Below are 23,262 nucleotides of genomic sequence, written 5' to 3'. Positions count from 1 at the left end.
GCGAGAGACAGACAGAGATGAAAGAGAAAAGAGGGGGGAAGCTCACCACTGTGGTGGGCAGCTGGATCTCCTTGAGGATCAGCAGAAATTGAAGAAATAAACATCTCTACTCACCTTTTGGGAAAACCAATAGGATCACACATGAGAGTAAAGCGTTGTACTTCTGAAAATACAAATCTTAACCCTCCCATTGACCTGAGTGAGGACTATAGCTCTACCAGTTTCTTTAGATGAAAGGATCCCCTTCCCCAAAGGGAGACTTAAAGGATTAGTGTCTGAGCCTCTTCCTCATGGAGAACAAGATCCCAGACACGCCAGCTCTGGAGAATCAGCCCAGACACGAATTCATCAAGTCCTGTTCATTCTACAATTCCATCATAGAGAATATAAGCTCTAAGACCTGGAGCAACTGTATTGATTTTCTTTTCTTTTTTTTTTTTTTTTTTTTGCCAGTTATGGGGCTGGAACTCAGAACCTGACACTCTTGTTAGCTTGCTTGCTTACTCATACCTGGTACTCTATAACGTCTGCTATACTCCCAACTCAGACATTTGTTGGTTAGAGACAGTGTTTCATGGATTTTGTGCCTGGCTGGCTTCGAATTGCAGTCTTCCAGGAGTCAGCTTCCTGAGTAGGCAGGATTATGGGCATGAGCCACTGGTGCCCAGCTTTTTTTTTTTTTTTTTTGTGGTTATTTGAGCTTTCCTCAGAGACTCAATGCTCAGCGAAGGCCATAGAACCAGCTCAGATCTGCACAGAGTAAATGTCAGGAATGACAATAAATGTGGTAAGTAACTGGGGAAGTGAAGGAAGGAGTAGAAAGAAGGCCTTATCAGATAGGAATGAACATTGGAAGTGGCACTGAGGCCCAAAGTAGTGGAGTGCTAGTCATGAGCACAAAAGCTCAGGGATAGTGCCTAAGCTCTGAGTTCACGCTCCACAACTGATAAAAAGAAAAAGAAATTTATATATATATATATATATATATATATATATATATATATATAGAGAGAGAGAGAGAGAGAGAGAGAGAGAGAGAGAGAGAGAGAGAGCTGGGCTGCAGGGTTCATGCCTGTAATCCTAGCTGAGATCTGAGGATCATAGTTTGAAGCCAACCCCGCAGAAAAGTCAGTGAGACTCTTATCTCCAACAAACTACCTAGAAAAAGCCAGAAGTGTTGCTGTTGCTGAAGTGGTAGGGTGCTAGCCTTGAGCACAAAGAGGCTCATGGACAGTGCCAAGGCCCTGAGTTCAAGTGCCAGATCTGGCAAAAGAAAAACAAAACCAAAACCAACAGCAGCAAACAAAACATCTCCTATGCATAGTTAGACATTTCTCAGCCTTTCAACTCCAGACTTAGAAAACTCCAGGATTGAGATATCCTGTCTGCGTACTTAGAAACTGTTATCATGAAATTTGTTTCCACCTTGGAAAATTTTCTTGTAATGTTCATTTTGAACTAATTTTCCTGGATAAACATCATCACGTGGATGTGTGTACTGATGTGATCAAATATTAAGTTGGAAAAAAAAGGAAAAAAGTGAAAAGAGGGAGAGATGAGAAGGCAGGAGAGAGACAGTGAGAGAGATGTAAGGAAAGAGGGAAAGAGATGAAGGAGAGGGACAGAGAGCAAAGAGCTTGAGGGAGAGATGAGAGTGAGAAAGAGACAGAGATGCAAAGAGAGGAGAGGGAGAGAGAGGAGAGACAGACACACAGACAGAGCGACACAGTGCTGTTGCAATGCTGCCCAGCGATGGTCTTCCCACACACAGGCCCCATCTCCTGGCCCCCATCCAGCTGAAACCTCACCACGGTGTTGGAGTCCTCTCGGTCAAGCCCCTCAGCAATCTATGGTGAGAACTGACCATTCAATGAGTCTTTAGGGGCAACCTCACATCCAATCTGAAATTGCTGGGTAAACCTGGTATTTCCTAGGCCAAATGATTCGATAGGGTGAGTATCAGTTTCTGCCAGAGGAAGAAGGGAAGCAAGGAAGTATATATGTACCCAGATGAAAAGTTTTCTATTTCTTTTGTGTTTTAGGAACTTTGAGGCCTTATCTGTCACCTGACCTTTCATTTCTCAGATTAAGTAGACGTAGCATATAGGTAATAAAGGTCATGAGCCAGTGTTATTCTTATACAACTAGTTGTGACATCTCTCCCATCAGGGACCTAGGGTCAGGGAGGGTCACAAGTATTGATTGCTCCTTGCAACCTAGCTCTTTTTGTTTGTTTGAGACTAGGATTCTCTCTTAGTATCTGACGCTTTCACTCATTGGCTGGCACTCAATCACCTGAGCCACACCTCCAACCTCAGCTCCTGGGGTTTACTTACCCATTCTTCAAAGAACAAACCGTGTCAGCAGAAAAACTGCAACCATAAACACCTGTGGATGTTGTGTATTTGGGGGAAGTTTCAAGATCCACCTTGGAGATAAGAGCTTAGAGGAGTGAATGCCTGCACTTCATTTTCTAGGAAACAGTTGTAACCTTCGGCCCTAATGATTGCATTTATTTACTGGTACATTTATCAAATGTGAAGCCAAAGTTCAAAGTAGCACATCCATGATTCCTTGTCCACTTCCGAAAGTGACACCTGTGGCACCCCACAGGTGTGGGCACAGATAAGTTTTCTACTGGCGGTGCCATCAGCCCCGCCTCCTCTCCCAGACCATAAACTGCAGGAGGCTCAGCTCCCTCATCAGAGCTGGGCACTGAGGGGAGCTCAGCAGAGTCCGCTCTGCAGCCAGCACAACCCAGAGCTGAAAGGAAAAATCAGAGGAGAGAATTACCGGACGAGAGTGACCATGGACTTGATCCTCAACTTTTCCCTAGAAACCTGGGTCCTCCTGGCTACCAGCCTGGTGCTCCTCTATCTGTGAGTAACTGTCTAGACTCTGCTCCTCCCACCACCCTCTAACCTAGGATTCAGAGTGAGGATTACTATGGTCTGTTATTGGGAAGATTTGAAGAGAAGAAGGAATGGGAAAGCTCAAGAGTCAAATTTAACCAATACTTTATGAGGTTATTATTTATCCTGTAGAGATCCAATGAGAGAGTTAATAGATATTCTTCTTTCATGGAACTCTCAAATTTCTGTGTGGAGGGGGAAGTTTACTGGCATTGTTTGGAAAGGATCTCAAAGTTGATGTTTGGGCCAGAAATAATGACTCAAATTCAACAGAAACAGTATTTGAACAACTGATCACCCTTGAAGAGATCTCAGGATACTTGGGATAGACAGTCTTTATTGTTTGTTCATTTTGATGCTGGACCTGGGGGTTGAATTCAGGGCCTGGGCACTGTTCTTGAGCTTTTTTGCTTAAGGCTATCATTCTACCATGTGATCCACAGCTCCACTTCTGAATTTTTTGGTGGTTAATTGGAGAGAAGAGTCTTACAGCCAGGTGCAGGTGGCTCATGCTTGAAATCTTAGCTACTCAGGAGCCTGAGATCTGAAGATTGAGGTTCAAAGCAAGCCTGGACAGGAAAGACTGTGAGACCTCAATTATCCAAAACTGGAAGTGGCACTGTGGCTCAAATGGGTAGAACATCAGACTTGAGCAAAAAGAGCTCAGGGACAGTCTCCAGTCCTGAGATCAAGCCCAAGACCTCAAAAAAGTCTTACAAACTTTCCTGTCCAGGCTGGCTTCAAACCACAGTCCTCAGATCTCAGTGTCCTGAGTAGCTAGGATTACAGAGGTGAACTACCAGATGCCCATCTACATATATAGCTTACAATTTGCCTTATAAGCACATTTTTTTACTTCATTTTCTGTTATTTTTGAACAAACATACATTAGTATGGGGTTTTTATTATGATAATTTCATACATTGGTATAATGAACTCTGAACGTATTTACTTCCTCCATCCTAGCCTCTCTATTCTCCTCCCTCTATCTTTTCAAACAATGTTTACTGCATTCATTGTGTTATCTTTACACACACACACACAATCTAACATGTGTAACACATGTGTAGCATCTTCCAGTGTTCTTCATTCCTCAGTATCCTTCCTTCCTTCCCCATTCCACAAATGGCCCCAGATAATCCTCCTTTTATTTATGTCCTATTATTATTGCTATCATTTTCATCTTCATCATCAGCACCATCATCTTCACCTTCATCATCATTATCATCATGATCATTTCACAGATGAGCAGTAGCATGCAATAGTTGGCTTTCATAATGTGATATATCTCACCCAATAGGATGCTTTCCCATTGTATTTTCTTCTAAATGACATAATTTCCACTTAGCACAGTAATATTCCATAGTGTGTGTGCATATGATTATCTGTTCATTGGTTATTGTGCACTTGGTTGATTCTAGAGTTTGGTTATTGTCAATAGAGCTGCAATAAGTGTGCATAAGCAGGAATCTCCCTTGTATATTGATATTCCTCTCCAGCAGGCTATCTTACTCTTTCTGTGGAGATGAGAAGGAAGAAGGTAAGCCAATAATGAAAAACAACACCCAGGTAGGATTTAAGAGGATGCAATGAATATTCCTCTTCTTTAAGGTCAGAGCTCCAAGCCCCACTTATGAATCCTGGCTGTCCACATCAAATGACACATGGAAATGAAAGGACTTGGAAATTTCTAGTTTGAATCTCACAAGATCACTCAAAACAAGGTTGTAGATTTTTCCAACTATCCACTGTAGGTTGGGGAACCTAAAGACTCCAGCTACTTTTAGCTCATTTTTGTGATGTTTGGAGCTGTAAGAAAGGAAGTGAAGAACAAGGGTAATCATTGCCATTTGAGTTTCTTGTTAAGACTTACTACATGCTGGCATCTCAATTTGACTGTCCTACTTCTTCAGTTAGTAACTGGCTACCCTTCATATGTGTACAGGACGTGTGTACATATGTGTGTGTATCTTTATGATCTGGATTTCTTTGAATATTTATAGATATGGGACCTATCCACATAGGGTTTTTAAGAAGTTGGGAATTCCTGGCCCGAAACCTCTGCCCTTTTTTGGAACTATTCTTGGTTATCGTAAGGTGAGTGTTGTTTGAGCTCTACATTTTACTTTTTCTGGTTGCAAACTCTGGTTTCTTTCCATTTATAAAGAAGTGCTGACTTTCAAAAGCTGTGTGTAAGCTCCCCTAGAGTATGGCCAGATGTACTGCAGGACTCTGTGTCCAGCCGTCCCAACTATCCACTGGGCATCAGCAGATCCACCTAAAGTTCCAGCATCTTGTCACTCATGTTGAGAACTTGATAGTTAGACTTTGTGAACACCAAGGATTTTTCTCCCTAGCAGAGCCAATTCCAGAAAGGGTCCCTCATAGCCCTTGGGACTGTTATTTACACAGTTAACATACCACAATTGAGAATTCCCACCAGCAAGGTTTCTTTTTTCTTTCCTCTCCTGTTCTTTTGTCACCTTCAGAAGTAAAACCTCAGAGGAAATGTTTAAATTGTGGTGTATTATGGGTAGAGGTGGCATCACTCTTATCTTTTCTTATTGAGAAGTTCACTTTGCCTTCACTTGCACTCTGACTTCTGCCAGAGTCTTACATTAATTTTCTATGCCAGAAGAGGTGACTTGAACATCCCACCTCCAGGGACCTCATTTGTAAACAAGAAACAAGTTGCATGAGGAGATGAAAGATAAAAGGTTGGACATGCTGGGGGCTGGAAATGTGGCTTAGTGGTAGAGTGCTTGCCTAGCATGCATGAAGCCCTAGGTTCGATTCCTCAGCAACACATAAACAGAAAAAAGCCAGAAGGGGTGCTGTGGCCAAGTGGTAGAGTAGCAGAAAGGTAGCTTGAGCAGAAAGCTCAGGGAAAATGCTTAGGCCCTGAGTTCAAGTCCCAGTACTGGTGAAAAATAATTGGACATATCAGCTGGGCACTGTGGCTCACATCTACAAGCTTAGCTACTAGGGAACCAAGGACCCGGGAAATGCAGTTAGAAGCCAGCCCAGCTCCCCACTCCTCCTCCTCCTCCCACCCCCGCCAAATCTTGTATGAAAGGCAAATTGAAGTGATATACTGTATGCACAAACTTGTTCTAGAACTTGATCAGAGAGAATGTACTTGGATGAGGTCTTAAACAAGTAATAGCTACCTTTATTTCTCTTCCCAGGGTGTTATGGTTTTTGATGTGGAATGTTATAAAAAAATATGGAAAACTCTGGGGGTAAGTAATCTGGAAACTTCTGTGGGGTAAATTGGTGAAGATTAGACAATCTTGAGCCATACTGATGAATTGAGCCTCTTGAGCCACACTGATGAATTATGAATTCTAGTGGAGGCTTTTCCTTATGAAGATCTCACCTGTCACCAATATTTGTGTATGTACATGTTGTGACAGTCCTGGAACCTGAGCTCAGGGCCTGGTCACTGTCCGTGAGCTTTTTCACTCAAAGCTAGCACTTGTCCACTTGAGCCACAGCTGCACTTCTGGCTTTTTTTTAGTGGTTAATTGGAGATAAGAGTGTCATAGATTTTTCTGCCCAGATGGGCTTTGCTTTGAACCATGATCCTCAGATCTCGGCTTCCTGATTAGCTAAGATTATAATCATGAGCCACCAACACCCAGCCCTACACAAGTTCTTTAAAGTGAGTAGAACGAAGTAGAGAAAAAAGATATTGTGCATAATTCTATGAAAACGTCTTAGCTTAAAACTAAATGAGGAGAGTGTGAGGGAAGTGGTATTTATTGCCTTTAGGTATCTCCTCTGTGTCTCAGCCACACTGGCCTTCATTTTGTGGTCCCCTGTGGCTTATGTGTTCAAAATCCCTAGCTTTGAGTGAGGGGTTATTATTGACATGTGTTGAGGAGCTTGAGGTGTGATCATGGTCTGGATTTCTTTGTCCTGGCTCCAGGTGCAGAGCCTGGCTGGTTAGGTTTTTCACTCAGCTGTGTTTGGCACACACAGGTTGTATGATGGTCCACAGGCTGTGTTGGTGATTACAGACCCAGACATGATCAAAACAGTGCTGGTGAAAGAATGCTACTCTGCCTTCACAAACCGCTGGGTAGGCATCTCCTCCCACTCCCCTTTTATAAACACATCTTAATATTTATAAAAATAGATATTCATCCCGTATATATCATGAAATAATTATAAGCTCTGGGGAAAGGGGGTGAAGAATGTTGAATGGACTGATATTGGTGAAGTTACCTTGTGCTCCTGCTGGGCGCTGGTGGCTCACGCCTGTAATCCTAGCTACTCAGGAGGCTGAGACATGAGGATCACAGTTCAAAGCCAGCCCGGGCAGGAAAGTCCATGAGGCCAATTAGCCACCAGAAAACCAGAAGTGGTGCTGTGGCTCAATTGGTAGAGAGCTAACCTTGAGCTGAAGTGCTTATGGACAGTGCCAGGTCCAGAGTTCAAGCCCCATGACCGAAAAAAAAAAAAAAAGATACATTGTGCTGATGAGTCAAGATGTTGGATTAAAACCCTTCTGTTGGGACTGGGAAGGTGGCTCAGTGGTAGAGCGCTAGCCTTGAGCTGAAGAGCTGAGGGACAGCGCCCAGGCCCAGAGTTCAGGCCCCACGACCAGACCAAAAATAAATAAATAAATAAAACCCTTCTGTTTATAATGATAAATAAGATAATTAATACGTTAGATAATTAATATATAAGATAATTAGTAAATAAGTGGATGAATTGATAAAGTAATATTTAGATTCTAAAGTCTTGAAATCACATGCGGTGGCTGGGGGGCCTCACATGACTTAGACATTTGGGAGAAATGTTTGTTGAGTTTCTTACGGAGGACCGACTGCTCACATAGTTCTTTAAATGCTGCCAATTCACCAATTTTGTACAACTGTGCAAGGTCTTCAAACTGACGGAGAGGAAAAAATCTGGTTTTTTTTTGGAGCCTATGTTTTTGGCCCAATGGGATTTATGAACAAATCCCTCTCCTTCTCTGAGGATGAAGACTGGAAGAGAATAAGAACATTGCTTTCCCCCACCTTCAGCAGTGTGAAACTGAAGGAGGTAATCAAACCTGAGAACGTGGTGCTGGAAAATTCCAGAATGAGTAGGGGGATAAGCAAACAGTCAGATGAGAGTCCTTTTCCAAGAGGACATCCACTAAGGCTGAACCACCTGGAAATGGTGTTCTGTCCATATGTCCTGCAGTCCCTGGTCTCTCATAAACGGGATGTCGTGTTTCATCTTTTGGGGCAAGTGGGGGGGAGTAATGGCCGCTGGGATGTAAGTCTTCTCTTTTAACTTCTCTTGTTTTGTGCCTAGATGTTCCCCATCATCCGTGAGTTTTCTGATGGGTTGGTGGAAAACCTGAGACCACAGCAGAGAAAGGCAAACCTGTGGCATTGAGAGAGTGAGCACTTGCTGGGCACTGGTAGCTCACACCTGTAATCCTGGCTGCTCAGGAGACTGAGATCTGAAGGTTGTGGTTCAATGCCAGCCCAGGCAGAAAAGTCTGTGAGACTCTTATCTCCGATAAACTATCATCAGAAAAGCCAGAAATGGAGCCGTGGCTAAGTGGTAGAGCTCAAGGCTTGAGTAAAAGAAGTTCAGGGACAGCATCCAGGCCCTACATTCAAGCTCTAGGACAGAGAGAGATTGACAATGAGAGAATGACAGAGAGAGAGAGAGAGAGAGGGAGAGAGAGGGAGAGGGAGAGAAAGGGAGAGAGAGAGGGAGAGAGAGAGAGAGAGCAACAGAAGGGAGAGGGAAGGAGGGAGATCATTACTCCACCAGTGACCTGCCCAAGCCCCAATCTATTGTCTATTACAATCCATCACTATCTACTACAATCTATTATCATCCCACATAGCATTTGTACTATGTGATTTGTCTGGTGGGGGTGGGGAAGTCTGTTTTCTGAGACTGAGTTCCTTGAGCTCCCAGGTGAGGCTGATCCACCCAATTTTCCATAACCAGGGTTGTGGAACCATTGGTGATCAGTAAAGATCTTGGAGAAGAGGCAGGGGGATGGGTAGGGAAACTGGACCCTTCCAATGAGCCCTCAGGCAATTTTGACAGAGAACAGTTTGTGACTTTCTTGTCCTGACACAGGAATTTGCTCCCACTTTTTGCTGCCCATGTATCAGAAAGGAGGGGGGGGGGGGGGAAGAAATGCAAGATTTAATTGTCCTGTGTCTTTTTCTACTTTAGAATCTTTGGAGCCTACAGCTTAGACGTGATCACAGGGACATCATTTGGGGTGAACATCGATTCTCTCAACAACCCACAGGACATCTTTGTGGAAAAAGTGAATAAGATCCTAAAATTGGGTTTCTTTCATCCAGTGGTTTTCTCAATAGGTTCGTGAATCTCTCTCTGTCTCTGTCTCTCTCTGTCTCTCTGTCTTTCTCTGTCTCTCTCTCTCTCTTCCTTGTTAAAAAAGAACCACTTCCTTGATATGTAATTCATTCATATATGTAAGTATCTCACTTAAACTGTATAACTCAATGACTTTTCCCACTACATTTAAAGGTATGTGTGGTCATTACCACTGGTAATTGCAGAACATTTTGTCATCAGAAACCCTGTACCAGGCTGGGAATGTGGCTTAGTGGTAGAGTGTTTGCCTAGCATGCATGAAGCCCTGGGTTCAATTCTTCAGTACCACATAAAAAGAAAAAGCCAGAGAGTGGCATTGTGTCTCAAGTGGTAGAGTGCTACCTTTGAGAAAAAGAAATTCATGGACAGTGCCCAGCCCTGAGTTTGAGCCCCACGACTGGCAAAACAAAACAAACCAAAAACCCTGTGCTCTGGTTGGGTGCCAGTGGCTCATGCCTATAATCCTAACTACTCTGAAGTCTGAGATCTGAGGTTGTGGTTTAAGGCCAACCTGCGGAAGGAAAATCTGTGAGACTCTGATTTCCAAATGGAGCTATGGCTCAGTGGTGGGTCACCTGCCTTGAGAAAAAACAAAACAAAACAAGAGAGAGTGCCCGGGCCCTGAGTTCAAGCTCCACTAATGATGAAAGAAAGTGAGAGAGAGGAAGAAAGAAAGAAATAGAGAGAGAGGGAGGGAGGGAGGAGGGAGAGAGGAAGGGAGGGAGGGAGGGAGGAAGGAAGGAAGGAAGGAGAGAGAAGGGGAAGGAGGGAGGAAAAAGGAGGAAGGAAGGAAGGAAGGAAGGAAGGAAGGAAGGAAAGGAGAAAAGAAAGGAAAGAAGGAACCCTATACCTTTTTTTTTCTTTGGTCAGTCTTGGGGCTTGAACTCTGGGTCTGGGCACTGTCCCTCTGCTCTTCAGCTCAAGGCCAGTGCTTTACCACTTGAGCCACAATGCCATTTCCGGTTTTCTGGTGGTTTATTGGAGATAGGAGTCTCACGGAGCTGGGCGCCGGTGGCTCATGCCTGTAATCCTAGCTACTCAGGAAGTTGAGATCTGAGGATCTCGGTTCAAAGCCAGCCCAGGCAGGAAAGTCTGTGAGACTCCTATCCCTCCCCCCCCCCCCCCCCCCCGCCAAAAAAAACACTAGAAAACAGGAAGTGGCGCTATGGCTCAAGCAGTAGAGCGCTAGCCTTGAGCTGAGGGACAGCACCCAGGCCCAGAGTTCAAGCCCCACGACCGACAAAAAAAAAAAAAAAAAAGAGTCTCATGAATTTTCCTGCCCAGGCTGGCTTTGAACCGTGATCCTCAGATCTCAGCCTCATGAGTAGCTGGGATCACAGGCGTGAGCCACCAGTGCCCAGCATACTGTACCTTTTTAGCTGTCTACTCTTCTACACCTCTCAGGCCTGAAAGATCACTTACCTATTTTCTCACTGTCTGTTCTGGACACTGTCTATAAATGAGTCTGGCTTCTGTGTTATCCTTAAATTTTCATCCATCTTGAGGCATGTATTGGTATCTCTTTTTATGGCTGGATAAAATTCCCTGATGTAGACAGAACATTTTGTATTTTCACCATATGTTTATTTCTTCTTACTTTCCCCTGTAGTACTCTTTCCATTCCTTCTACCCGTTTTTGAGGCATTAAATATCAGCATGTTTCCAAAGGATGCTACAGATTTCCTAAGAGCTTCTGTAGAAAGGATGAAAGAAAGTCGCCTCAAAGACAAAGCAAAGGTAAAAGCTGCTGCTGATTACTTAACCTGTTCATGGTTCAAAGGTTATTTGGCTCTAATGTATGTTTTATATAACTATCCTTTTCTAAAGTTAGATAGAAAACTCTAGGTTGAGATTAGGAATTCTTAGATTGGAAGGGAGAATGAAGAAAGTAGTTGGGAATGGAGATACAAAATTTATCAGAAAAAAATAATTTAAAATTAAATATGTGCCAGGGACCTGTGGCTCATGCCTGTAATACTCTCTAATTAGTGTGCTGAGATCATATCTGAGGATCTCAGTTCAAAGCCAGCTATGGCAGGAAAGTCAAGGAGACTCTTCTCTCCAAGTAGCCAGAAGTGGCTCAAGTGATACAGTGACAGCCTTGAATAAACAAGTAGAGAGACAGACACTAGCTGCTAAATTTAAGTCCCAGTAAACACACACACACACACACACACACACACACACACACACGCACGCACGCACACACACACACACACGCACGCACACACACACACACACACACACACATTTCATTTCCAAACTTCACATTGGCTATTTCAGGTCATCTATCGTAGTGTGTCTAATTTAAATTTCAGCCCCTGAAGGCCTGTCTGAGTATCTGATTTATACAGCTTAGACATCACAACAAGGATGTCTGTAATACTGGGTTCCTTCAGGGATCACTGAAAAATTTGTAACATTTCAGAATGGTTACCTGTTTCCAGAAGCTTTTTCTAAACCTATCGATTACCTGTGAAAATGGCAAGAGTTTAATCTGTGGGACTATCCATTAAGAAGTATGTGCACAAAACAAAAGATTGAAGTTACAAAGGAGGAGGCAACAATGCTTGATAAGAAATGTACTCACTATCTTGCCCATGTAATTGTAACCCCTCTGTATGGTATTTTCACAATAATACACACACACACACACACACATACACATATATGAGATAATGTCAAAAAAAGAAGATTGAAGTCCACTGTTGTTTGTGAGCAAACAGATGTGATGGGAAAAGAAGCCAGATTCTACCTGGGCCAGGAATCCGAGTTCAGAAAGCAGAGAAAGTCAGAGCTGGGGAGAGCAAAGACCAAAAACTGTTGGTCAGAACAGCTGGCTTTCTTTTAGGAAAAGATCCTGATCCTTCCAAATTTTATAGTTGGGTATTCCCATTCACTAGTGATTCAGGCAATCTTAAAAAGATCTGTGGCCAGACATCAGTAGCTCACACCTGTGGTCCTTGCTACTCAGGATTTGAGATCAGATCTAAGGATCACAGGTTGAAGCCAGCTTGGGCAGGAGAGTCTGTGAGACTTTTATCTCCAGTGAACCACCAGAAAACAGGAAGTGGCTCTGTGTCTCAAAGTGGTAGAATGGTGGCCTTGAGCAAAAGCTCAGGGACAGCACTCAGGCCCCGAGTTCAAGCCCCACAACTGACTCAAAAGAAAAAAGAGAAGAAAAAGACGTATCGAATTACATGGGACATATTCACAGACACTCTGCTCTTCTGATTTACTTCTCATTTCATGGGTGATCTTCTGCCTTTGAAATCTGTCTGTCTTCTTTCCAGAACCGAGTGGATTTACTGCAGCTGATGATTAACTCCCAGAATTCCAAAGACATGGAGTCCCACAAAGGTAACAGGGAATCTTTTGGGGTCTACTCACAAGGAAAATGTGAAGTCTGTTTTCCAGTGGGAAATCTTTTGGGGAATCTTTTGGGGTCTACTCACAAGGAAAATGTGAAGTCAGTTTTCCAGTGGCTCATGCCTGCCATCCTAGCTACTCAAGAAGGTGAGTTGTGATTATCACAGTTCAAAGCCATTTCAAGTAGGATCACGAGACTCTGATCTCCAATAAACCACCAAAAGGCCACAAGTGGATCTATAACTCAAGGGGTAGAGCCTTAGCCTTGAACTAAAAGATTAGGGACAGAGCTCAGGCCCTGAATTCAAGCCCCAGAAATGGCACACACACACACACACACACACAAAATTATTCTCTTCCTATCGTCATTTATTTATTCTCTCATGTTTATTCACTGAAAAGCTTTTCGGGTGGCCTCCTGAGTCCTTTCTTCTCCATACATTTAAGTACATGGTATTTTACAGAAATTGTAGCTTCATAGACAATTGAGCTGAAAGCAAAAAGATTTTCCATACACTCCTGTATGAATAACCTCTTCTCTTAACAATCCATCCATATAATATTGAATTATTTTTTTGTGTCCAGTCCTGGGGCTTGAACTCAGGGCCTGGAAACTATCCTTTAGATATTTTGCTCAAGGCTGGTGTTCAACCACTTGTACCACAGCTCCAATAATGGCTTTGGGGTGGTTAATTAGAGATGAGAGTCTGTGGACTTTTCTGCCTAGGCTGGCTTTAAATTTCAATCCTCAGCTCTCAGCCTCCTGAGTAGCAAGGATTACAGGAATGTGCCACTTGAACCTGGCAGCATATTGATTTTGGCACTCTAAGATCCTTATAGATCCTTTAGATCCTTAAATGTGCTTCAAATGGAAAGGATCCCTCCATGTTCTTTCTATTGTTATTAGGACATACTACTTGTACAAAGGGGTTTTGTTGTGCTGTTTCCACATGTGCACGCAATGTCCCCCGATCAGACAGATGGGGTCACACTGCTCTGGTGGTGCCTGTTCGATAGAATATGGTCTCTTAAATGACCCACCTATATATAAGTGGCACAAATGGGGAACACAGACAAGATGGGCAATGGTAGTGCAGACCTTTGGGAAACTGGATTGAACTTAGTTTGTCTCTTTAGCTCTTGTCACATGTGGTGACTAGGTGACATTACCTTGCTTCTCTATGTCTTATCCTTAGGTATTAGTGGTCTTATAAACCATGATTGTGGCATTGTGTACTGACTTCATTGACCTAAAATGTATGTTTCTTTCCCTTTAGGTCTCTCTGACCTGGAGCTAGCAGCCCAATCAATTATCTTTATTTTCGCTGGCTATGAGACCACCAGCCTCACTCTTTCTTTTGCTATGTATCTATTGGCCCTTCACCCTGATGTCCAAAAGAAGCTGCAAGAGGAAGTTGACAGGACTTTACCCAATAAGGTGAGGGCAAGGCACCTGGGGAGGGCGGGAATTGATGAGGCATTACAAGAATGTCTCCTTATCACTTCTGGTGAGGAATTCTGTACAATGTAAGCATGGAAGGCTTCTATTTTGGAAGAATTTGAAGAGAGAAATGAAAGAGGGTGGAGGAAAAAAGGTATTAAGTGTTCCTCAAAGAAATATAAGATCATTGTAAAAAGCTCATTTTTCCAACTTAATCCATATTGGCTCATGCCTGTGATTACAGCTACTTACGAAGCTGAGATGTGAGGATCACGGTTCAAGGTTGGACAGGCCCAGAAAGTTGATGAGACTCTTATCTCCAATTAACCACAAAACACTGGAAGTGGAGCTGTGGGTCAAGTGGTAGAGCAATAGGCTTGGGCAAAAGAAACTCAAACCCAGCACCCAGGCCCAGGCCCAGACTTTAAGCACCAGGAGTGGCAGAAAAAAAGGCAAAATTCTCAATGGCAGAGAAGTATAAGCACATATGAACTAAGTATTTAGGTGCTGATAGGTGCTAGACGTGCTGTGCTCAAGCCAGGATGGACTTGGCTAGGCTGCACAGGGTGACTCAAGACTCAGTCTCCTGGGTCAGAGTTAGAGTTGAGGAAGCTAAGCTATGACCCTGGGCATCTGGCATCTAAGCTGATCTTCATTAGAGCACAGAGTGGCAACCACACATTGCCACTCTGTGCTCACATCTCTGACCACACTGAGATTCTGTGGGCAGCTGGACTGGCAGTCAGTAGGGTACATGGCCTCTTCTGAGCCCGCAGTCAAGCTCTAAAGGAACAACCCACAGACTGGTCCAGCAATGAGGATGGGGCTGAGTTTGTGCATTTGTATCCTCTTTAGAACTTTTACTAGAACTGAAAGTCTATGTCCTGATAGAGTCTTGTTTTTTTAAAACCGTATCATTATTTTCAAGTCATATAAAGGACCTGTTCCTCCCTTGGTTAATTAATTTATGAAATACGCTTGCATAAAAAATAAATATATGTGATATAATGTTTTCATGTGTGTTGTATAATCACAAATGTGGCCATGTGGCTATTTTAAATAAACAGAACAGGAATTCTCTTTTCTAAACACCATAACCTCTGTTCTCTCTCTGGTGAGCTGTAACACTGACTTTGGTGTATTTGACTGGAGGGTCATTGTCTTCAGCTATTGGTCACATTCCCTCACAGGAGAAAGAAAAGCAGTACAGGGCACCAACAATGAGCGTAGGTCTGGGGATGTACTCCCATAACCATCCCTCCTATTTGTGTCTTTCCATGTACCATTGAGCAGATTCTACGACTTGGTCATTAGTTAAACACCTTGTGAAAGTTAAGGTTCTTTACCAACTGGAGTAATTCTTCAAAGCTCCTAACAGCACTGACAGAATTTCATTGAGTTCAGAGTGTATCTCAAACTTGAAATGAGGAAAATGTGTTCCTCCCTTGCTAGGCACCTGCCACCTATGATGCCGTGATGGAGATGGAGTATGTGGACCTGGTGGTGAACGAGGTTCTCAGGCTGTACCCCATTGCTGGCCGACTTGAGAGGGTCTGTAAGGCAGATGTGGAAATCAATGGAGTGGTTATTCCCAAAAACACCGTGGTGATGGTACCAATCTACGCTCTTCAAAGGGACGCCAAGTACTGGCCAGAGCCTGAGGAATTCCGCCCTGAGAGGTAAGCTGGCTGGGGGGAAAGGCACCTTCCCCAACACGGTGGCTTCTAGCACCTTGCATGGTCTCATGCTATAGAAGGCAGAGTGTTCCTGTTCAGTGATTCACACTAACGTCTTTATCTTCAGCAATTTTTTAAAATATCACAAGCATAACAAATTTGGATAAAAACTTATAAAAATGGACCAGAAAAGGGGATACTAAGTCTCAAGTCTAGAAATAATAATTTGTTAGTGATGTGGTGTATATATTCTTAGGAGCACACTTTTTTTTCTGTTGGTCATGGGGCTTGAACTCTGGGCCTGGAACTGTCCCTGAGCTCTTCAAGGTGAGTGCTCTACCACTTGAGCCATGCACCACTTCTGCTTTTCTGGTGGTTAATTGGAGAGAAGTCTCATGGACTTCCCTGCCCAGGCTGGCTTTGAACCATGATCCTCAGATCTCAGCCTCCTGAGTAGCTAGGATTACAGGTGTGAGCCACTGGTACCTGGCTAGGCGCACACTTTTATGCATATAATTGTACTGTATTTTATTTTGTTTTTTGTTGTTGTTTTGTTGGTCATGTTGCTTGAGCCCAGAACCTGGACACTGTTCCTAAGCTCTTAGGCACTCAAGGCTAGTGCTCTACCACTTTGAGCCACAGAACCACTTCCAGTTTTGTGGAGATAAGATCTCCTGGGTTTTCCTGTGGGTGCTGGCTTTGAGCCATGCTCCTCAGATCTCAGCCTCCTAAATAGTTAGGAGGACAGGCATGATTCTCCAGCACCTAGCTGGATTTTATTTTTAAAGAAGTGCGGTTAGTATTTTGCCTCACCTTTGGTCCTCTGCTCCACCCAGGCCTGAGCCCCTCCCATCCCTAGAATTCCCGCCATACAGCTGGCCCCTCCCTCTCTCCGCCCAGATCCACCGGGGCTCCCATCCACCTCACTTCCGACCCTTAGACCCCGCCTGCTAGCTAGATGATGATGGACGCCATGTGCTCCCTCGTGGGGGAAATATGGCTCCTCTAATAAACCTTATAATGATCTTTCTCCTGTGCCTGCCTGCCTCTGCATGGTCCCCTGGGATGGATGGGATGGATCCCTTCATTCTGTCTGTAAGGCCACCTGGGCCTTGGTGGACTAGCTGAGCCCCACCTCCGCCATCTAACAGAAATCTTGGCCAAGTGCACAGAATTTGCAGCTAGGGCCTACGGTGGCCAAGGGCCCCTGTGGAGAAAACGTGAGGATGTTTCTCACTGATGGGGGCCCCCTCCCCCATTGGTAGCCCATATGGGGATAGGCTCCCCGGTGGATTTGTTCCACCCTCCACTTCAGAAGGGGGTCCGACCAGCTGCCCTAGGACCCATCCTGAGATCCTACACTCTGGTCACCAGAGGGCCACCAAAGTTCCTGCTTGCCTCTGAGTGGTCCCCTGGGATGGATGTGAGGCATCCCTTCAAGTGCTTTCTTAATAATTTATAGTCTTCACTGTCTCATGTTAATATATTACACACACACACACACAGAGGTAGATGGATGGATCTATAGAGGAAAGACTGAATGATTGATTGATTTAGTCCTCTAATTACAGAGGGGTATAATTTACACCTGTATTTCAGCCACTTGTGGATCAAACATCTTTGCAAAATATGGAACAGTATCAAATATATACAGCAGTATTGAATATATACCAAACAGTAAAATAAAAGTATTTTACCAAATTTATATTACAGAGTGCCTATAAGAAATCTAGAGGTATTTTAAAGTATATGCTAGAATATATTTAAGTCTTTTTCAAATAGTCTGCCATTTCTTAACAGGGCCTTGAGCATCTACGGATTATGTTTTGTTTGGATGTTGCGACTAATCCTCATAGAAAGGGCAAAGTGTGTGCGCATGTGTGCGTGTATGCACATGGATGCATGGGTGGGTGTGTACAAAGATTTAGGATGACTGTATGCTTCTGTCATGTTTGTTCTATGCTCTCTGCATTTAGGTGTTTGGGTATTTTATTCCCTCTGGTTTTGTGTGCCACCCCCTTTAGCTGTCTAAATCTACTTGCACTTCCCTGCACCCCCCGCCCCCATACGCCACAGTTTAGGAAACATAGTCATCTCCCACTGATTAGTCATTGGTCCTGATCCTCCAGGATGATCACGGAAGTGAGGCTGAGGCTCTGAGCTGTCCTGGGCCTGATGGTTCAGGCAGCCTCACTGAATCCAGAGGAGACTGTGGGTCCCCATGGCACTTCCTCAGATGTGTTGACTTTGGGCACAGTTACAGTCTAGAAAATAGCTTCATTGTTGTGTTGGTAAACAACAAATGGAATTTTAAAATCCAAAGATGTATGGCTGCCTCAACTCTGGGCCTGGGCACTGTCCCTCAGCTCTTCAGCTCAAGGCTAGCGCTCTACCACTTGAGCTACAGCGCCACTTCTGGCTTTTTTCTTTTTGTTTATGGGGTGCTGAGGAATCAAACCCAGGACCTCATGCGTGCAAGGCAAGCGCTCTACCACTGAGCTACCTTCCCAGCCCCAAGATGTACGATCTTGACCACAAATATCTCAGAACTGGGCTCTTCCTGGTAGCAGAGGCCTTTTCTTGTGGGACGTGCTGTCTCTAGAGCCAGCATGAAGTGTGCCCCTTGTTCTGGTTGAAGGAGGGAGAAGAAATCAAACTGTAGATAAGAGAAGTCTCTGCTCTCCACGCTGCCCTGCAACTGCAGTGCTGCTTGTAAATGAGTCACTTCTATGTCCCACACATCTCAACCAGACTGGAAATGCTTCTAGAGTGAGGGCATAGGAAAAGGTCTATAGCTTACAATTCTTTTGTTGTTGGTTAGGCATTTTTTAAATATAATGTCATTGTTGTTACTAAGATGTTGTACAACAAGGCTACATTTCCTAAGTCAGATGATGAGTACATTTCTTTCGCTGTAATGGTGGTGATGGTATTTGTTTTTATGTTTGGCTTTTTTTCTTTTTAGAGGCAGTGCAGAAAGGAAGGAAAGAATGGCAAATTAATGCAATCATGGTATTCAGTGTGTGCTATAGCTTACAGGTCTTACAGCAAAACCACATGGGAGCCAGGGGCTGCTGGTTCACTCCTGTAATCCTAGCTAGTCAGGAGACTGAGATCTGAAGATCATGGTTCAAAGCTATCCCAGGCAGGAAAGTCTGTGAGATTCTTATCTTCAATGAACCATCAGAAAACAAGAATTGTCACTGTGGCTCAAAGTGGTGAGATAGCCTTGAGCTGAAGAGTTCTGGGACAGAAACCAGGTCCTGAGTTCAAGCTCCACAACTGACAAAAAATCAAACCAAATTCTAGCAGGATTTCATTCAGCAATCCTACCTTGTACTGTTTAGAGCAGTCTGAAGTTCAGCCACAAATAGCTGGGTTCGTGAAGTGTTCATGTTTTCCCGACTTTCGTTGTTTCAGGTTCAGCAAGAAGAACATGGGAAGCATCAATCCTTACATCTACATGCCCTTTGGAGCTGGGCCCAGAAACTGCATTGGCATGAGGTTTGCTCTCATGAACATCAAACTTGCTCTTGTCAGACTCATGCAGAATTTCTCCTTCCAACCTTGCAAGGAGACCCAGGTCAGTATACTTCCTAAATGAACAATATTTTATGGTAGTTGTTGAGAGCCGAATACTGGGGCTTGAACTCAGGCCCACATACTCTCCCCTGAGCTATTTGCTCAAGGCTGGTGCTGTACCACTTGAGCTACACCTCCACTTTCCAGCTTTTTGCTGGTGAATTGGAGAAGAGAATCTTAGGGACTTTTGCTATCCTTACTAACTTTATAAAGTGTCATCTCAGCCTCATGATTAGCTAGGATTATAGGCATGAGCTACGGCAACTGGCTTTGTGGGGGGTTTTGCTTTATTGCTTTTTTTAAATTGAGAGGCCTATTGTCAGACAAGTATATACTTGTTCATCTTTTAATATTTAAACCAAAGAATCTTTATTAGTGTTGTAATGAGTCCATTTCCTGGATTTCTCAATATGGGAACCAGATCTTTTGTTTGATAAAATCGAAGAAGGAAGCTGATGTCCACTCAGTGCAGATTAGGATGTCATGGCTCTGCTGAGGGTCTTGACCTGAGTGCATTTGAACTTCTTGTCATCTGGAGTCAGGATGCATGATTGTGACCTATAATGATACTGTGATTGCCATATTTGAAAGGGTTCTCCTCTGCCAGAGCTTCCAAAGGCTTCCAAAGGACATGCTTATTTCCAAGGGTCATATATTTAAAATTCTGATCTTGCTTTACAGTGCGATTCCTGCATGGGAGATCAGACCTAGATAGATAGATAGATAGATAGATAGATAGATAGATAGATAGATAGATAGATAGATAGACAGACAGACAGAAAGACAGACAGACAGACAGATGGATAGATGGATAGATAGATAGAAAGACAGAGACAGACAGACAGATAGATCAGACAGACAGACAGACAGACAGACAGACAGACAGACAGACAGACAGACAGATAGATAGATAGATAGATAGATAGATAGATAGATAGATAGATAGATAGATAGTTTCTACTTCACGTATGGCTTTGGGGCAGCTGTGTCACTTTCCTGTGCAAACCAAGCAACTTAGCTGTAAGAAAAAGTGGCCACCAGTATACTTGAGATGGGGCAGATGCTCGGCAGGTCCCCAGAGAATCTGTTTTCCACCTGGAGAGTGTTCTTCTTCATAACAGCGTGCATGTCTTCCCTGTTCTGGGATAGGCAGACTGCCCCACCACCACTGAAAGACCTACTCACAATATGGAGTATTTAGTGCAGCACTCAGAATTCCCTGTTTCCAACTATGCTGGGCAGTCAAAAGAAGATGTTAGAAAAGTAAAAAGAAAGGGAATGAGGGAGGGAGGAAGAAAGGAAGGCAGGCACCAATTGCTCACACCTGTAGTCCCAGTTACTCAGGAGATCTGAAGATCAAGGTTGGAAGCCAGCACAGGAAGGAAAGACCATGAGACTTTTGACTCTTATGTCCAATTAACTACGGAAAAGCTTGAAGTAGAGCTGTGGCTCAAGTGGTAGAGTGCTAGCCTTGAGCAAAAAGCTCAGGGACAGTGCCTAGGCCCTCAGTTCAAGTCCAGGACCCCTCAGCCCCACACACAAAAATATTGGTTCAAATGGAAGGAGTGGCTGGATTATTTAGAATTTGAAGACTGTTTTTGTAATTGAAATGTATAGTACTTTCTCAGGGTTATCTTGACAGATCCAACAAATCCAAAATGAAACTTTTTATGAGTTTTTAAAAATATCTTGCCTTAATGGCTAAGTATCTGATTTAAATTTTGTGTTTTAGTGTGCCGGTCATGGGACTTGAACTGAGGACCTAGGTGCTAGCCCTGAGCTTTTTCCCACAAGGCTTGTGCTCTACCACTTGAGCCACAGATCTACATCCAGCTTTGGCCTTATTAACTGAAGAGAAGAGCCTCATGAACTTTCCTGCCTGGGCTGGCTTGGAACTGTGATCCTCAATCTCAGCCTCTTGAGTAGCTGTGGTTTACAGGCGTGAGCTACTAGTACCTGGCTGGTTAAACTTTTTAAAACTCATTCTTTTTAAAAATCATATCAGTAAAGTAATATAACATAGATATCTATATTTGTTTCCAGTGAACAGATGGAAGAATACTTTTCCTACCCCAGTCTTGACAGAGTTTAACCAATGAGTAGAAATAATTCAAGACAGGCAAAGTCAAAACTTGTTGTCAATTATTATTACCTTTAATGTATCTTTTTCTTTGCTGCTGTGGTTGGAGGTACTTGGTTCATCACTTTCTTATTGTTTTTCTTTCACTGTTGTAGATTCCTCTGAAATTAAGTGGTAAAGGACTTCTTCAACCAGAAAAACCCATTGTCCTAAAGATTGTGTCAAGAGATGGGACCATAAGTGGAGCATGATTCTCTGCAAAGATTTTTCTGTGTGGTTTCCATGGACATTGTGTCCAGGAGCACTAGAAAATGGATTGATTGTGTGTGGGGAAAAAAGAACCAGTCAGAAATAAAGCCAGGTCTGGCCTTCTCAGTAAATTTGTGATTAGCAATTCTGGACATTTTCAAGCTTGTTCAATGGCTGTGTGGGCTTTTATCTACTGGGTGCTATAAAGGAAGTGACTTCTGGTTCTCACAGGAGTATTGCTCTCTCCTATCATCATTCCATTCTCAGAGCTGTGATGAGACCATAGGCATTTATCACTAATCTTATCAACAATTAGGAAGAGGAGAGCTCTTGTGATAACTCTGTTGGCAAAGGTCTATCTCCAATGTTTTATTTGCATCATGCTACTATGTGTATTGTGTTGAGAACGTTATTAACTTCCTTCAGCAAAGAGTATGATTATGAAGCCTCCACCCACAGGAGGGGCTGATTGAGGATCTTCCATTTTTATCATCAGAACCAGTGATTGCCTGGGGTCTGTTTCAAGTCTCCAATTAGATTATTCATCATCCACAGGGTTAATCTGCCATGTTCTTCCTCATTGAAGGTGTATTGCTCGTCTGATGCTACCATTTCTAAGTTCATGTTTTTTGTTTTTTGGGTTTTTTTGGGTCTGGTCCTGGAGCCTGAACTCTGGGCCTGGGCGCTGTCCCTCAGCTCTTCAGCTCAAGGCTAGCGCTCTACCACTTGAGCCACAGAGTCACTTCTGGCTTTTTTCTTTTTCCTTATGTGATGAGGAATCGAACCCAGGGCCTCAGGCATGCAAGGCAAGCACTCTACCACTGAGCCAACTTCCTAGCCCCTAAGTTCATGTTTTTATACCACTCTACTGAGATGTATTGTATTGGTTTTGATGTAATGTTTCTATCGCATCTCCCCCCAGTATTCCTTTGTGATCCATTTTCATCTCCCCACTGTGTTAATACAATGAACACTGAATAAAAATAGCTGCTTGGTTAACTGATTCGACAGCAATGTTAAAATCGCTCACTTATTTCAAATCGTATCCTTTTTTCTCTTCCCTTCCCTTGTTTGTTTTTGTGCTTTCTCTTCCTGTTTTCCTTCTCTCCTCATAATTTAGTCTCAAAGCTTCTAGAGCACACCAAGGAAGTGGGTACACCTTGCAATGGAGAAGGGTGTCATGATGGCTTCAAGTCAGACATCAAGTAGAACCAGGAACTCCTCCACATGGAGCGGGGGCCTGGCCTGGGTGTGGGAACCCAAGCAAGGTGAACTGGAACTATGCAGATGGGTAGCCTGGAAAAGGGTAGCCATGGCCTCAGAGGTTGTGCAAAACTCACGGGAGGTAGACGGGTGTGGAGGAATAGAAGTTGGCCCCATAATGCAGGATAGATCAAATAAGAAAATCTGTGTAAGAAAACAGAGGCTGCACTTGTCACTGCTGATGAAGCAGGTCACCTCTTCAGAGAGAGGGAAGCAAGAGACAGTGGAGTAGACCACGGCAGCGGACATGTCTGCTTTTCCAGATAAATAGATAGACAGACAGACCAACAGACAGGTATGTTTTTATAACCAACCATGGGT

General features: G+C 43.6%; 1 protein-coding gene and 1 pseudogene; both read left to right on the top strand.

Annotated features, from left to right (window-relative positions):
* The window catches only part of LOC122113684 (cytochrome P450 3A9-like), a 123,625-nt gene that overhangs the window by 26,709 nt on the left and 73,654 nt on the right, over positions 1 to 23,262 (top strand).
* LOC122113688 lies at positions 7,849 to 21,912 on the top strand (annotated as a pseudogene).

The sequence above is a fragment of the Dipodomys spectabilis genome, unplaced genomic scaffold (assembly GCF_019054845.1).
Source record: "Dipodomys spectabilis isolate Male_0828 unplaced genomic scaffold, ASM1905484v1 ptg000098l, whole genome shotgun sequence".
In the NCBI taxonomy this organism is placed as follows: domain Eukaryota; kingdom Metazoa; phylum Chordata; class Mammalia; order Rodentia; family Heteromyidae; genus Dipodomys; species Dipodomys spectabilis.
The sequence above is the reverse complement of the archived record's forward strand: the minus strand, read 5'-3'. Positions and strand labels throughout refer to the sequence as shown.